Source organism: Mixophyes fleayi, chromosome 4 (assembly GCF_038048845.1).
Source record: "Mixophyes fleayi isolate aMixFle1 chromosome 4, aMixFle1.hap1, whole genome shotgun sequence".
In the NCBI taxonomy this organism is placed as follows: Eukaryota; Metazoa; Chordata; class Amphibia; order Anura; family Limnodynastidae; genus Mixophyes; species Mixophyes fleayi.
The window spans coordinates 219,147,854-219,165,539 of record NC_134405.1 but is presented as its reverse complement, the minus strand read 5'-3'; the positions used below and the strand labels follow the sequence as shown (position 1 = coordinate 219,165,539).

Sequence of the window (17,686 nt, the reverse complement as noted above, 5' to 3'; positions counted from 1 at the left end):
GTGATTCCTTAATAAACACCAGCGGTACTTAAAATACACTGGAGAAAGAAGCCGCGATTAGTAAATTATTTAATAAATTGAAAAATCAATATTTAATCAACTAATTGTCAGACAGTCGAGATATTTGGCAGAAATAGTTGTTTTGACATCCTCTCAACTAAAAAATTTTCGTAGAAATATGAAATGGGTGGTAGACTTTTCATGTTTTTTTGGGTGATGTGATGTGGAATGACCCATATGTGAGTTCCCATGGTTGTTGGTAATTCGAAATTCCATACCACATGGCATTTCCAAAATAATGCATATTATTGTTTTAGGATAACATTTTTTAGACACAGGGCTGAAGTGTCCTAGCATATGATATGGAAATAGTTCTTTCATGTACGTATGCAACTTTATCAATTAATAAAAAATACATAAAGGTATGTCATATGGTAACATTTGTTTTTTTAAATACTTTTGTACTCCATGTTATTAACAGTACCAAAATTCAAGAGAAGTCCAGCAATAACAATATATAGACAAGTATGGTGCAGATAGCATTCCTAAATGTGATAGATGATGTCAGTAATAAACATTCCCCAATGACACTTTTACATTATGAAATCAGCTGTGTGCTGGTCTTGTACAATAGTGATGTTAAATTTTTAACATTTCAAACAGGAAGGGAAGGAGCTAGAGAAGAGAGAGAAAAAGTACAAGGTTCCAGGGGGGAGGAATTAGGTGAGCAGTGTGGAGAAGAAAGTCCACACAATGAAAATGCAGAGGTCGTCTAGGCTGGGAATCTGGTCACAGGTTCGGTACAGGTCAGAATCAGAGCAGTGGTTGATTATGATAAGAAGCCTAGGGGGACCAAACTTTGTGGAATGATACGGAGGAGCACCTCAAGATGCTCGTAATGTATTCCATCTGGTAGGTGTGCCAAACCTGACTGCAGACCATTTGACCATTGGAGGCATGGGGTTCTTCCAAGAAGCAGCAATTTGGCAATTGGGAGTGTGAAGGGAGGTCTGGGACAGGCAAGGGCAAAAGCGCGTGTTTGGGATTGTAAGGCAGATACCGAGGACTGTTGAGGCAAGAGAAAGGACAGCGGCCCAGTACGGGTGTAGTTTGGGACAGTCCCACTATATATGCATAAAGTTTCCAATGTGGTCACAGTTCCTCCAGCAAGCAGCGCTTGTCTATGGTGTGTAGTCTGGAGGGGACATAGTGCCACCTATGTAGTAAATTTTTGTCCTTTTCTTTAGTTCTCACATAAATAGATCAGCGTGCTGTCCATTCATAGATATCTGACCATTCTTCAAGGTCTGATGGTTCCCACAGATTAGCCTCCCGTTGTGTCTGGAAACCGTCCTTAGCCTCCGTAGTGAGAGGAAGCAATGTATTATACAATGCAGATATGAGGCCTTTTGAAGAAGATCCAGATAGACAAAGGTTCTCAAACACAGTGGGCGTTCTAGCTGACATCTGGGATTTGACTTTTTGATGGAAGTGCCTGATCTGCAGATATTGATGAAACTGTCCCGTTGTAAAACCACAGTGCTTTGCCAATTCAGAGATCTACAGGAATGATGCAACCTTGGTGATATGATTAAGAAGTAATTTTCCCCTACCTGCCCACTTGCAATGCATAGGACAGGAGAGACTAGGCATGAATGCAGGATTGGACCAAATGGGAATCAGAATCGAGGGGAAGGAGAGAAAGAGAGGCCATTCAATTGCATCGAGACCAGAAAGAAAGGGAGAGGGCCACCACTGTGTGAGCTCGAGCAGGGGCTGGGCGCTGTGCTGTAGGGAGCCAATGAGCAGTAGGTCTGATTCTATGTCAACCCAGACCCTGGTTCCAGGCGGTGAGTGCCACTGTACATATTGATAAACAGGCCGCATAGTAGTAATTGCTGAGGTTAGGGATGCAGAGGCCACCTGCCATGGAGGGGTGTTGGAGGATGCGGGCAGGGATCCTGGGTCGCTTATTTGACCAAATAAAGTGCTTTAGAGAGTCCTAAATCATTTTGATGGTTGAAGGTGGAACCCTAATGGAGAGAGTGTGAAATAGGGACAGCAATCTGGGAAATAAATTCATCTTCACTGAGATGATTCGGCCCACCCAAGATATTATACGTTTGTCCCAGGATGTTAATTCTTTTTTAATGCAAGTTATGAGTGGGGGACAGTTGGCCTGGTGTTCCACCTTTCCTGGGAGTGCTATACCCAGATATCTGATGTGGTCAGTGTTCCAGTGAAAAGGAAAATTTAGTTCCAATAGCTGCTTCAGTTTTAGAGGGATGTGGAAATCTAGGATGTCTGTTTTAGTTGTGTTGATTTTAAAATTTTAGAGAGTGAACAAGGTATCAACTTCCTGAAATAGATTGGGAAGTGAGGTTAAGGGATTGATGGTGAGGAGAATGTAATCCGCTACAGTGCGACCTTTTGAGTTTAGTTGGCAATTGTATGCTGGTGATATCAGGTTTTAGGTGTATTTTTCATAGCTAGAGGTTCTATTATTAATGCAGAGAGGAAGGGGGACAGAGCACAACCCTCTTGGGTCCCATTTGTTACGGGCACCGCCGCGACACGCTTCCTGTTCTGTCTCTGAGTCCTGGCCGTCGTCATGACGACCAGGACGTCATTTCCTCCCGGCTGTTGCCTAGGCAACGGTCCGGACGTCAGCAGCGATCAAGCCACGTCCCGGCATCTAGGGCAGCCGGGCACGTGCGCATGTTCAATATAATTATAGCCCAGCTGGGCTAAGTATTCCCTGCTGTGCAGGGCACTGTTCATTGGCCCCTTCCTGCCGGTTATAGTTCCTGCTTTCCTGCTGTATTCCTGGTTTCTGTCACCATTGGATTTGATTACTTGTTGCCGACCTTTGCCTGATACCCGACTTCGTTTGATAGCCTGTGCCCCTAGACCTCTTTGCCTGGACTCCTACGCTGCTGTTTTGCCTGTGACTTCTTTTATGAGCGTTTTGTCGTTATCCAATAACGATTGTCGAATCTTGATTTGTGTTTCCAACGCACAAAGATTTATTCTCAAAAAGTAGCAGAATATATTCAAGCGAAATAATAAGTACAGCCGTTACTTATCGCAGGAACTCTGAATCCAGTGAACAGTCTTTCAGTCCTGAAGTCTGTGGTCAAGTGACTGAACACTACATGAGAGCTACTGCTTATATGCAAACAGAGATACAGTGAAACAATGCAGGTGGTATAGCTTGCTTCTATTGGTCCAGGCATCAGGAGGGTCCAGGGGGTTACACATCATAGGCTGATTCAATCTAAGGAATCCAAAGGTGGGAGTCTCTCCAGGGGATGAGCTCTGTTCTTCCCGCCAAACTGCTCTGTTCTTCCCGCCACACTCCAATTACAATAAGTCTATTAGCATTTGACAGTTAATATCATATTAAAGGTTTAATTCCTAACATCAATAACTAGAGTATGCAATGTGCGAAATGACACATTTCTTTTAACCTGAACCATATGTATCACTAATATGCATATAACTTATAATATTACACATAAACACTACTATATTTCGACATAAATAACTACGTGTTGCAACTACGAATAATGTGTACTATTTTACAAATGTGCGTGTTTGTGCGAATGTATGTAAAAGCGTAAATGCTGCTGTTGCCATGTGTTGCGGCTGGGCACGCCCTTCCACGCCGTAGCGTGCTCTACGCATCTTTTCAGACAAAGACAACCAAGTTTGCTCGATTTTAATTGAAATTACTTTATCCAATTTGCTGACTTCCACACCTCTGACCCCGGTTTAGTGTACTGAATATTCTGTCTGCTGCCAGTCCTCGACCCTTCCCTGGACCTCACTCTGCTAATTGCTCCTATACGCTATCGCTGGGTTCTCCCCAGTCAGTGCACATTTCACGACCCTCCGCTGTCTGCGGCCAAGTCTGTCCCCACCACTAGGGGCTCCAGCGAAAACCAGACTTCTGAGTAGACTCCGGGTTTTGTGTTGCTGGCTGTTGGGGTTCCTAACATTATAACCAACCCAAAAATATTTACTCTTGAAGTGAGTGAACAATCTACTCGGCCATGGAACCTAGTCCGCCTCAAGTACTGGCAGGACAAATCCAGACCTTGTCCCAAATGGTCCAAGAGTTGTCTCAGCGACAAGCCGCCCAAATACAAGCGTCAAGAGCCTCACAAGCCACTCAGCCTTCTGTGGTAGAACCCAAAATGAACCTACCAGATCGCTTTTCAGGAGACCGCAGACTCTTCCGCAATTTTCGTGAAAGCTGCAAACTCTATTTCAAACTAAGGCCACTTTCGTTCGGATCACCTCAGCAAAGAGTGGGAATTATAATCTCCCTTCTACAAGGGGATCCTCAATCTTGGGCATTCAGCTTAGATCCTAACAGTCCGCAACTGCAATCTGTGGACGCATTCTATCAAGCTCTAGGTTTGATCTATGATGACCCGGATAGAGTGGCTTCTGCAGGAGCACAGCTGCGGTCCTTAACGCAGGGACGTGGTTTTGCTGAAGATTACTGCTCCAACTTCAGGCGTTGGTCCTCGGACTGTGAATGGAATGACCCAGCTCTTCGTAGTCAGTTCCGATTGGGTTTGTCCGAACAAATTAAAGATGCGCTTGTCCAGTATCCTACTGCTGGATCACTAGAGGAACTCATGCAATTAGCCATTCGGATCGGCAGACGATACAGAGAAAGGAAAGGTGAGAAGGAAAATCCTTCGGCCTTTTCTTCTATGCCTACTCCAACTTCTCCCATTGATCAAGTGGAACCAATGCAACTGGGAGCATATCGGTTGTCTTCAGAAGAATGCACTCGGAGACGCAATCTGGGGCTCTGCTTATACTGCGGAGAGAAGGGCCATTTGCTCCGTTCCTGCCCCGTCAGACCGGTAAAAGACCAGGCCAAGTGAACATAGAGAGAGTTCACTTAGGTCTACAGGTAATCTCTCCAAAGAATTCCCTACTAATACCTGCTCAACTCTTGTACTGTGGACAGGAAATTTCTATTCCTGCATTTGTGGATAGTGGAGCCGCTGGAAACTTTTTAGACTTGACACTTGCCCGGTCCCTGGGTTTCTCAGTGGTTCCTCTGGAAACCACTATCGCTGTGCACGGGCTAGATGGGAATCGCTTGAACAAAGGTGAGATCCATCATCGCTCACCTCCTCTTCCGCTAAAGATGGGTGATCTTCACTCCGATATCATCTCGTTGTATTTAATCCATTGTCCTTCGGTACCTCTTATCCTGGGTTATCCGTGGTTGGCCCTCCATAATCCCAGTATCGATTGGACTACAGGTGAGATAACCAAGTGGAGCTCCCTGTGCTCCTCCTCTTGTCTATCCTTGCCACTCAGGGTGACTCAAACTTGCCCAGAGCAGCTACCCTTTCCGTATCGAGAATTCCTCAATGTCTTTTCCAAGAATGAAGCAGATATTCTCCCTCCTCACTGGGAGTACGACTGTGCGATTGATCTTATCCCAGGTTCCAAATTACCTAAGGGAAGGTTGTACGCCCTGTCCATCCCGGAGACATTAGCCATGGAATCCTACGTTAAGGAGAATCTGCAAAAAGGCTTTATTAGGCCTTCCAAGTCACCTGCAGGGGCAGGCTTTTTCTTCGTGGCCAAGAAGGACGGCAGCCTAAGGCCCTGTATTGATTACCGAGGGTTGAATAAGATAACTATAAAGAACACATACCCTCTGCCACTTATTTCGGTGATCTTTGACCAGCTTAAGGGAGCCAGGATCTACTCAAAGATTGACCTTCGAGGAGCCTACAACTTGATTCGTATCCGTGAAGGCGACGAGTGGAAAACGGCCTTCAATACCCAAACAGGCCACTACGAATACCTCGTCATGCCTTTCGGTCTCAGTAATGCTTCAGCCGTCTTTCAAGACCTAATTAATGATGTCCTTCGTGAATTCCTGGGCTCCTTTGTAGTTGTCTACTTGGATGACATCCTGATCACCTACCGGCTGGGCTCAAAGAACCTCAGAGCTGATGCCCTGTCTCGCAGTTTTGTCTCTTCTCAAGCTCCGGTCTCTGAACCCTGTTCCATTTTTCCTGCTTCTTCTATTTTGATTGCCTTCACACAGGAACTTGGTAAAACCCTTCAACAATTTCAACCACAGGCACCTCCTGAAACTCCAGCGGAAAAACTCTTTGTGCCGGTTCATCTCAGAAAATCAGTCCTCTTAGAGTGTCATGACAACAGGACTTCTGGTCATCCCGGTGTTGCAAAGACCATCAAAATCATCTCTCGTGTTGTCTGGTGGCCATCATTATCTGCGGATGTTCGAGAATATGCATCATCTTGTGATCTGTGTTCCAAGAATAAGAGTTCTCGAAATTCTCCTTCTGGGTTACTAATGCCGTTACCAGCCCCAGTCAGACCTTGGACCCATTTGTCCATGAATTTCATTGTTGATTTACCTCCATCTTCTGGGTGCAACGCCATCTGGGTAACTGTAGATCGATTCAGTAAAATGGCCCATTTTATTCCGTTGACCAAATTACCCTCAGCACGCTCTCTGGCCGTCTTGTTTATTAAAAATGTTTTTCGATATCATGGGTTGCCAGAGGATATAGTATCAGATTGGGGATCACAGTTCATTGCAGCTTTCTGGAAGACTTTTTGCTCCCTCTTAGGTATTAGGCTCAGTCTGTCATCAACCTACCATCCACAGTCTAAAGGGCAAACCGAGAGGGGGAACCAATCCCAAGCAATATCTTCGGCTATATATATCCAAAAATCACGACGATTGGTCTAACCTTCTCCCTTGGGCCAAATTTGCATACAACAATGCATGCCACACTTCTTTTCGGTACTCTCCTTTTATTGGATATCATCATCATCATCATCATTTATTTATATAGCGCCACTAATTCCGCAGCGCTGTACAGAGAACTCATTCACATCAGTCCCTGCCCCATTGGAGCTTACAGTCTCAATTCCCTAATATATACACACACTCACACAAAGACAGACAGAGAGGGAGACAGACAGAGACTAGGGTCAATTTTTTTTTTTTTTTTTTTTATTGCATCCCAGAGTCAACTCATTGTCCTCTCTATCTACTGATAGGCCATCCGAAAGCAGGGCCACGGCCACCCGGCTTAAGAAGATCTGGAAATCAGTTCATCAATCTTTACTCCGAGCATCTTTTAGGTCTAAAGTTTTTTCCGACCTGCATCGCTCTGCCTGTTCCTTTAAGGTAGGAAATTCAATGTGGCTTTCTACTTGAAACATAAGACTCCATCAACCCTGCAAAAAATTAGGACCCAAGTTTATTGGTCCCTTTACCATCATAAAACAAGTCAACCCAGTGGCTTTCAGACTGAAGCTCCCTGAATCTCTAAAAATTCCCAGTACGTTCCACTCTTCCTTGCTGAAACATGCCTGGTCTTCTCAGAAATTCAGACCTCGACAGTCCTCTAGGCCTCACCCAGTCTCGGTGGATGGACATCAAGAATTTGTTGTCGAGAAGATCCTCGACTCAAAAAAAGTCCAGGGTCAGGTTCACTACCTCATTCATTGGAAAGGGTATGGCCCTGAGGAACGGTCCTGGGTACCACAAAGGAATCTGCACTCAGATAAACTACTCGCTGATTTCTTCAAAAAATTTCCAGACAAACCTGGGCGTCGGGGTTCCTTGACCCCTCCTCAAGGGGGGGGTACTGTTACGAGCCGCGGTGGTGCCGCCACGACTCGCTTCCTGTTATGTCACTGAGTCCCGGCCGTCATCATGACGACCGGGATGTCATTTCCTCCTGCCTAGGCAACGGTCCGGACGTCAGCAGAGATCAGCGCTGCGTCCCGGCATCTAGGGCAGTCGGGCGCGTGCGCATGTTCAATATAATTATAGCCCAGCTGGGCTAAGTATTCCCTGCTGTGCAGGACACTGTTCATTGGCCCCTGCATGTTTATAAGGACAAGCCCTTCCTGACGGTTATAGTTCCTGCTTTGCCGCTGACTAGCCTGCTGTATTCCTGGTTTCTGTTACCATTGGATTTGATTACTTGTTGCCGACCTTTGCCTGATACCCGACTTTGTTTGATAGCCTGTGCCCCTAGACCTCTTTGCCTGGACTCCTACGCTGCTGTTTTGCCTGTGACCTCTGACCCTGGTTTAGTGTACTGGATATTCTGTCTGCTGCCGGCCCTCGACCCTTGCCTGGACCTCACTCTGCTAATTGCTCCTATACGCTATCGCTGGGTTCTCCCCAGTCCGTGCACAATTCACGACCCTCACCTGTCTGCGGCCAAGTCTGTCCCCACCACTAGGGGCTCCAGCGAAAACCAGACTTCTGAGTAGACTCCGGGTTTTGTGTTGCTGGCTGTTGGGGTTCCTAACACCATTTCAAATGGGGAAAGAGGGGGAGGAGCAGCCTGTCATCTGGACTGAGGCAGTGGAGTTGTAGTATAGGGCCAAAACCTAGTGGGAAAACAATCCTGAAAGCCATAGGAAGCAAAAGTCCTCATCATGAAGGGTCAATCAATGCGGTCAAATACCTTCTCAGCGTCTAATGACAAGAGGAGAGAGGGTTGTTCACGCTCGTTAATGTGGTGGATAAGATCTATGGTCCATCTATTGTTGACATCCTGGGACAAATCCAACCTGGTCAGTGTGTACTAGTTTTGGGAGTACACTGAATTTGTAAGAACTTTAGCCTAGATCTTCAGATCAACATTTAGTGGTGAAATGGGGCGGTAACTACTACAAAAGGAGGGGTCTTTAACCTCTTTCAGTATGACTGTGATCCTGGCCCAGATTGTGGCTGGGTAAAAGGAGGATCCATCAAAACTTGAATTAACCAAAGGGTAAGCTTAGGGCTAAGGACACAAGCGACGAGTACTAGCTTTGTAATTCTTTAAGAATCAAGTCTGGCGTGTCCGGCCTATGGTTGCTCGAAAAGAAAGGATGAAGTGTGCTGCAACAGGCTGCAGGTCCAGAAGAAAGCAGGGAGGGGGAGGTGGTCTATTTAAAGTTGTGTTAGAGTGGCGGGCTTTTATAGGGGGAGTGGCTCTAACAAATGTAAATTGTAAGTGTGGATACAACATTAACTTTTACGAGAACACAGTCATCAGAACTAGGGGTGTGCACCGGCCACTTTTGGTGTTTTAGGTTCTGATTAGCTAGAGGTTTTGGGTTCTGATTGGTTTTGCCAAAACACCCCACTAAAGGTTTTGGTTCTGATTTTGGGTTTTGGGTTCTGATTTTTTTTTTTTTAAAAAAAAGCATAAAAAGTGCTAAAATCCATTTTTTTTTTTTTTTCACTCCTACACTATTATTAACCTCAATAACATTCATTTCCACTAATTTCCAGTCTATGCTAAACACCTCACACCTCACAATATTGTTTTTAGTCCAAAAGGTTGCACCGAGGTAGCTGGGTGTCTAAGCTAAGCGACACAAGTGGGCGGCACAAACACGTGGCCCATCTAGGAGTGGCACTGCAGTGGCAGACAGGATGGCAGTTTGAAAAACTAGGCCCCAAAGAGCACATAATGGCAAAAAAAGAGGTGCAAGATGGAATTGTCCTTGGGCCCTCCCACCCACCCTTATGTTGTTGAAATAGGACATGCACACTTTAACAAACCAATCATTTCAGCGACAGGGCCTACCAAACTACTGTGGCTGAAATGATTGGTTTGTTTGGGCCCCCACACAAAAAAAGCTAGTCATCTCTCCCTGTACAAACTAAACTGGCTCTACTGAGGCAAGATGTCGTCCTCATCCTCATCCTCTAGTTCCTCGCCCCCTTCAGTGTGTACTTCCTCATCCACACATTATCAATTCGTCCCTGCTGGACTCCACAATCACAGGTCCCTCTGTAGTCTCTGGAGGCCAGTGCTGGTCTTGATTGAAGAATTGATAATTCATGTTTATGAACATCATCTTCTCAACGTTTTGCGGAAGCAACCTCCTTCACTGCTCACTGACCAGGTTCCCCGCTGCACTAAAAACTCTTTCGGAGTACACACTGGAGGGGGGACAACTCAGGTAAAATAGAGCTAGTTTGTAAAGGGGCTTCCAAACTGCCTTTTTTTCCCTGCCAGTAAGATTAAGGACTGTCTGACATGTCTACTTGGATGGCGTCAGCAAAGTAATCCCCCACCATTTTTTCAATGGTGACCGCATCCAATGCAGTGACAGTACACATGTCTGCAATGGTTGGCAGGTCCTTTAGTCCGGACCAGATGTTCTCAGCATCCCCGCCAGGGGGTCGTTTATGAAATCTCAGCTGTTTCCTCGCAGCCACAGGCGTGAATGAAAATGGAGGAGCTGTTGGCTGTCACGGTCTTCTTCAGCGGACAATCTCCTGACCAGCAGGTCTTTGCACCGCTGTAGACTTGTGTCCGCCGGAAACAGACACAACATACGCTTTAAACCGAGGATCGAGCACGGTGGCCAGAATGTATTCCTCTGACTTTAAAAGAGTGACCACCCTCGGATCCTGGCAAAGCGTACGAAGGGCTTCATCCACAAGAGCTACATGCTTGGTGGAATTGCAATGGTTTACCAGCTCCTCCCTCACTTTCTCCAGCTGCTTCTGCAACAGCCTGATCAGGGGAATCACCTGACTCAAGCTGGCAGTGTCGGAACTGACTTCTCGTGTGGCAAGTTCAAACAGCTGCAGAACCTTGCACAACACGGAAATCAGTCTCCACTGCGCTTGACTCAGGCGCATCCCCACTGCTTTGCCTATGTCGTAGGTGGCTGTGGAGGCTTGAATGGTCTTTTGCTGCTCCTCCATCCTCTGCAGCATATAGAGGGTGGAGTTCCAGCGAGTCACAACCTCTTGTTTGAGGTAATGGCAGGGCAGGTTCATGCTTTTTTGATGTTGCGGTAGGCAGTGGCAGAATGCCAAAAGTGTCCAGCAATTTTGCGGGCCACCGCAAGCATATCCTGCACACCCCTGTCACTCTTCAGGTAATGCTGCACCACCAAATTTATTGTGTGGGCAAAACATGGCACGTGCTGGGAATTGCCCATATGCAATGCCCGCACAATGTTACTGGCATTGTCCGACACCACAAATCCCCAGGAGAGTGTAAGTGGGGTAAGCCACTGTGAGATTATTTCCCTCAGTTTCTCTAAGAGGCTGTCAGCGTTGTGCCTCTTATTAAAACCGGTGATACACAACGTTGCCTGCCTTGGAACGAGCAGGCGTTTTGGAGATGCTGCTAGTGATGCTGCTGCTGCTGTTGCTGTGAAAGGCGATGCATCTACCCAGTGGGCAGTTGTAGGCATAGCACTGCAGGATCCTCCGGAAGAATCCCGGATTGAAGAGGACTCAGTCATGCCGGTGACATGGCCTGCAGGACTATCTACAATCGAGATCGAGGAGGAAATTGACGAGGGTGTTGCTGGTGTGGATACAACAGGACCATGGGATTTAGGTGTCCCTAGACTGCTGACAGTCCTAGCCACAGGTCCTGAACTAAACACTGAATTATGAAGGTTCTTCAGGTGACGTATAAGGGAGGATGTCCCTAGGTGGCCAAGATCGTTACCCCTGCTTATTTGAGCTTTACATATGGTACATATGGCCATACATTTGTTGTCCGGATTGGGATAGAAATAATTCCAGACCGAAGAGGTGGATTTTTTGGTCTTCTGCCCAGGCATGACGATGGGCTTTTTCATCCCATGGACAACAACTGTTTCCCCCCCTGGTGCCTCATTTAAGATAACCACATCAGCATCCTCCTCGTCAAGTTCCTCCTCAGCGCCAGCTACATCAATATCCTCCTCCCGGTGTACAACATTCACACCTTCATTAGCCAAATCTGTAACTGGACTGTGGGTGATCCTTCCAGCATATGCAGAGGGCGTGCTGCAAATGGTGGAAGGAGCCACCTCTTCCCGTACAGTGATGGGAAGGTCAGGCTTCGCAACCACCAACACCCTTGGACTCGCCTTGGGGATTTGTGATGACATTTCTTTAGAAGGCAGAGTTGTTTGCTGTGTTGTTGATGACTGCTTAAGTCTCTTAAATTTTTTAGAGGGGGGGAGGAGGAGGGCTTAGATCCTTGGGTGAAGCTGAACCACTAGTCATGAACACGGGCCAGGGCCTAAGTTTTTCCTTGCCACTCCGTGTCGTAAATGGCATATTGGAAAGTTTACGTTTCTCCTCAGATGATTTTAATTTCCTTTTTTTGCTAATTTTAGTGAACTTTGGCTTTTTGGATTTTACATGCCCTCTACTAGGAGATTGGGCATCGGCCTTGGCAGACGACGTTGATGGCATTTCATCGTCTATATCATGGCAGCAGCTTCAGCATTAGGAGGAAGTGGGTCTTGATCTTTCCCTACTTTATCCTCCAAATTTTTGTACTCCATTATATGCAGCACAAGAGAGTGTACCCCTAAGCCACACACACACACGGCAAAGGCTTTAAAAATTATATGTGGCACAGGACAGTACCACTGGACTGGAGTTATACAGCAGTACAAATTCCTTTATACTGCAGGAACAGTGAACGTAGTTTAATATTGAAGTAATAATATTTCTGGACTGCAGGAACAGTGAACGTAGTTTAATATTGCAGTAATAATATTTCTGGACTGCAGGAACAGTGAACGTAGTTTAATATTGCAGTAATAATATTTCTGGACTGCAGGAACAGTGAACGTAGTTTAATATTGCAGTAATAATATTTCTGGACTGCAGGAACAGTGAACGTAGTTTAATATTGCAGTAACAATATTTCTGGACTGCAGGAACAGTGAACGTAGTTAGATATTGCAGTAGAAATTTTTTTATACTTTTTTTACAAATTTTTTTAGAATTTTTTTATAACAATGGACTTAGTAGGACAGAGCACAGGACACAGCACCACTGGACTCAGCAGGACAGAGCACTGGACAAAGCACCACTGGACTCAGCAGGACAGAGCACAGGACAAAGCACCACTGGACTCAGCAGGACAGAGGAGAAGGACACAGCACCACTAAAAACCCAACCTCACGCTACCCTGATCAATGCCTGACTGAAGATGGCGGCGGCAAGCGGGGAATTTATAGAATCCTAGTATCGCGAGATCCGACGGCGGGATTTGGAGTCAGAGCCTCGTTTTCACTGTTTCTCCCCGCCGGAAATACCCAAACAGTGCTCGGATCGCCCTTGGATCCGCACTGTTCGGGTGGGCGCGGATTGCGATAATCCGAGCCCGCTCATCGTTAATCAGAACATATGAGGAGTGATAGTAAAATTTGTGTGATGCAACAGTGAAAATTTAGTGTGTAAGCAAGATAGAGTAAGAGAAGGAAAGTATCATTAATGCAAAAATGTCCATAGAACATGTAACCTGAAATAAAGGTGGAACCGTGATCACTGGTTAGGCGATATCCCTATGTGGTGGCAAATGATGAGTCCAGTGGGTGGGGTGAGGTGTCTCCTCTGAGCAGCAATACAGGTCATGGCTGATCACTTTGTGTTACGTTTGTCGAAGTGCATTTATTGTGCCTATCAAGAAAGAGGAGAAAGAAAGAAACAAGGGGATGGGGGGAGTCAGTGACTCTGGGGATCAAGTCTATGTCCAGTGTTATCCAGAAGCACTCATCTCTATGTAGTTATGATGGAATCTTCAGTTCGATCTCCAAGCAATGTAACAGTTCGATAGGGAGGAGTAAAAGGAAGCAGCTACATCCAAGGGGACGATCAAGGCGGAAAGTCAGTGGGCTGCTCCCTTAGAATCGATTATGTCCCTGGTTGACTTCAAGCCGTTTCCCATTCAGCAGTCGGAGAGCCCCTTGAGGATCGTGATGTTGCTGTTGGGGCCAGAGAAGGTTTAGAGTTAGGAGGGAGTCCCAGTGTTTTAAGTATGAGTGCACTTTCTGCTGGACTCTTGGCAAACAGGGGTCAGGATTTTGTGAAAACCTGGAGCTGGAAGTGGAACCATCATCGGTAGCAGTATGCATGTTGATGCAAAGCCTTTGTAGAGTCTTGTAGCTCCCTCTATTTTATGCTTGTGTACATGCTGTGGAGCAGAACATGCAGCATCTGCCCTTCTTAGCTGTATGTGTTCGCTGAAGGGTACTCAGATTATTTGAGGGGGACCAGGGTGCTGTGCCTGCCAGTGGGGGTGTAGACAGCTGATGCAATGTAGCTGCCCAGTCAGGATGTCAGGCATGGTGCACCGTACTAACCTGTTGGCTTAAGTGAGTTCCGTGTGAGGGAGTCGGTCCCATGGTGTCCATACGCGGGGATTGCTGGCAATGGATTGAAGGCCCCTGATGTGTGTTGTTATCCACGGGTCCAGGTAAGGTCGTTGGCTGCTATCCCAGGTGTGTGTCACTCTTTCCCGGGGTCTATATTCAGCAACAGGGCCAGCAGTATGAGGCGGTGGGGTCCTGCTTAAGTGAAGTGTCTGCGGGCCTTTCGGAGGGAATGCCCTGCAGTTGTTGGTGGTCAGTCCCCCTCAGTGAGCTGTGGGTTAGGCCCCAATATTGAGATCTCTGAAATTCAGGTCCTCGACAGTGGGAAAAGGTTTGTTGTGATTCCTAGGGAGTCCTGATGTTGTGTCCAGGCTGCTAATGCAATTTAGAGAGAGGATGTCCCCTCTTCCTTTAAACATGCCCTTATCTCTCCCATTCTCAAAAAAAAACATTCTTGACCTACCTCATATACTACCTAACGCCCCATCTCACTTCTCCCCTTTGCCTCTAAATTACTCAAGAGTGTAGTCTGCAACCGCCTCACTAGGCACCTCTCGGACAACTCCCTCCTTGACTCTCTCCAATCTGTCTTCTGCCCCTCCACTCTACTGAAACCGCCATAGCCAAAATTACTAACGACCTTCTCTCAGCTAAATCTAAGGGTCACTTCTCCCTGCTCATACTCCTGGACCTCTCCGCAGCCTTTAACACCATTGATTACCCCCTCCTGTTGCATACCCTTTCTTCTCTCTGCCTCTCTGGCTCTGTCCTTGCATGGTTCTCCTCCTACCTTGACAACTGCTCCTTTTCTGTATCTATTTCTGGTTCATCCAGCGGTGTGTTCAACTCTCAGCACTATGTTTTTTTCAGATTTTCTTTGACCCAACGTTCATGGTCTCTCGTAATAGTGATAACCAGCCCAAGCTCTCCATTTTTTAACTATCCATTTTCATTTTAAATAGTACACTGTATATGTAACTGTTTTGTATTCTTTAAAGTATAGGACTAGACTTGATCCCTGCCTATACATTGCTACTGTTATTCATGTCCATTCATTGCAATAATCTCACTCTGCAAAATGAAAGCCCATTATTTTACTACCCTGCAAAATCAGGCACACCTACACCATATTTCACTTGGGATTCCTTCACTCTTCCCAACTCCTCCACTTTGCCTATGCAAACTCCTGTTTACATGCAAATGGGGCCATCTTACTCCTCAGATGTATGCTCCCCATAGAAAATATTGGTGAATTTGTGCAAATGAAGGTGCAAAGTAGGTTCTAAAATTTGCTGTTTTTCGTGCATGTATTTCTTCCCCATTTCTTTTTTTAAATTTTATGTGCAGATACTATTTTTTTATTTTTAATTACTATAGCATGTGTTAACTTGCAACAGCATGAACTTAGCTGTCAGTGAAACTTAAGTATATAGTTAGAATATGTAATCCCACTCCAATACAGGGAGCACTCTGGGAGGGATGATCTAGGTCTTATAATAACGAGAGCAGGGAAACCGCAGTGATGATGCCACTGGGATTACTGCCAAACTTAAAATAGGCTCCAGCTTCATGGTGCACAGCATTCTAATAAAGATTGCTGTGTCCGTGTGATTTAGGAAGAGATCAGGTATCCAGTAATACATCCACACCCATGCTCTATGTGAGCTAGGTTTCCTGAAGTTCCTAATCACATCTGACATTAACAATAAACCCTAAGCTGCTTGCCTCTATTGGTTTTAATGTGATGGTCTGAGTGTGGGCCAGCCATTATCATGAAGCCTACGGTCTTGGTGGTTAAAGATTTGCATTTTCATGTAGTCTTGTGAGCAGGCATAAAATTGTTTATTAATGAATCTAGGTTTTCTGCAGATACTGTTTACATTCTGTATACATTCTCAAAAGATAGTACAATTACAGGCATGCAGCTAACAAGTGTCCAAGTCAGATAAGTGGTCAAACAAGGCAAAGGTCAGAGAAATAAGTGCACCCTGGTACACAAAAACAGACGCCATTTGGTACATCTGCCAAACGCTATGCCTGGATTTAAAAAGGCACCCATGTATCCATTCGGGAGCTCCAGGTATGTGTTTCAGTTGGTATAAACACACACACCGTATTTTTACCTTTTATGCTCCTGTCTTCAGCTTATTCCTGGCTGTTTCTCTTTGCTCTGCTGAAAAACACATGGATCAACTGCATAACAACCTAATAAAAATCAAACTTGCATGTCCCTGTAATTTGTTCACAGATGGCAACAGTTTGTAGCAATAGAACACCAGGTCATGATGCAGGTGGGTTTGATTTTACTTGCCTAGTAAACAACAAAAATAGATTATGACCACTATGGCTTATACACACTTCACTAATAAATAAGCACATCATCAAATTTGTGGGGTGTTTCATAGTAATTGTAGTCATTGAATTAGATTAAATAAAATATAAAAAAAATCTGCAATAACTGAGCACATGTTATTGAAAAAATAGTACATTTATAAATATAAATTAACAATTTAAGTAAAATCAAGAAATATGATTGCATGCCTCACAAGGTGAGCAACATAGAAAAGTATCCTAGTAACAACACTGTCAGCTATGATAAGCTAGTCATAGAAAGAAAAGAAAAATCTGCCAAGCTGCAGAAGATAGGAGAGTGGAGAATAAGTATATATTTTTTTCATCTTGACTTGACCCAATACTATTTATGTTTTTAAAAAAAAAAATGGTTGGAGAACCATTTAACAAGTTTCATAAGGGAGAATTCAATTGGCGGTGAAGTGAGCATGGGGATGTTGGCCAATCCACTTGTATAAGATTTTTCTATTCTTTAAATAATTAGTGAGATGAGCAGGTTTCCAAAATATAATATTTCTATTTTATTTATTTTTTTAAATTCTTTATTTTGGTTGGTCATATAAGCAAATACAGGGAATAAGACTGTGTTATTATTGAACAGACGTATAAAAACAGTCAGAACAATTGAATCAACATGTTGTACATAGAAGCTTATAATGAGAGACAACCATTTTTACAATTTTATATGCGGTATCAAATTGTATATAACTGTAGTGAAAGTGTGAAATGTGGGAATGGGGTGGGGGGAAGGGAGTCAGAGAGTAGGGTAGACCACAAAGCAGGGATATGAAAGAGCTCAGGAGGTGGAGAGTGTGTAGATGACTCAAGAAGATAAGGGGGCAAAGCGTATAAGGGAGCCGGACTTACCCCACATGGGTCCTTATCACGGGGCTAATTGTTAGGGGGACGCAAGCTTTCCACAAACTGCCAAGGAGCCCAAACCTGGTTAAAAACATGGCCTCTATCATGGAGGTAATAGGTAATCTGTTCCATGGCTGCGACATGCCAGATTTGTTTTTTAAGGGCTGTTAGGGAGGGAGGGCACGTTTTTTTCCAGTTTAGCGCGATAAGGGATTTAGCCGCTGTCAGTATATGTGAGGCTAGTTTTTTGGAAAATTTGTCGAGCTCTGGAGGAGGATAACATAGTAGAAACACCCAGGGGTCCTTTGCAACG

The 17,686-nt window shown here is 45.2% G+C and overlaps 1 protein-coding gene across 1 annotated transcript in view; it reads right to left on the bottom strand.

Moving 5' to 3' along the window:
• Positions 1–17,686, bottom strand: part of ACSS3 (acyl-CoA synthetase short chain family member 3) — a 187,775-nt gene that overhangs the window by 125,514 nt on the left and 44,575 nt on the right. The gene's annotated exons all lie outside the window — the stretch shown is intronic.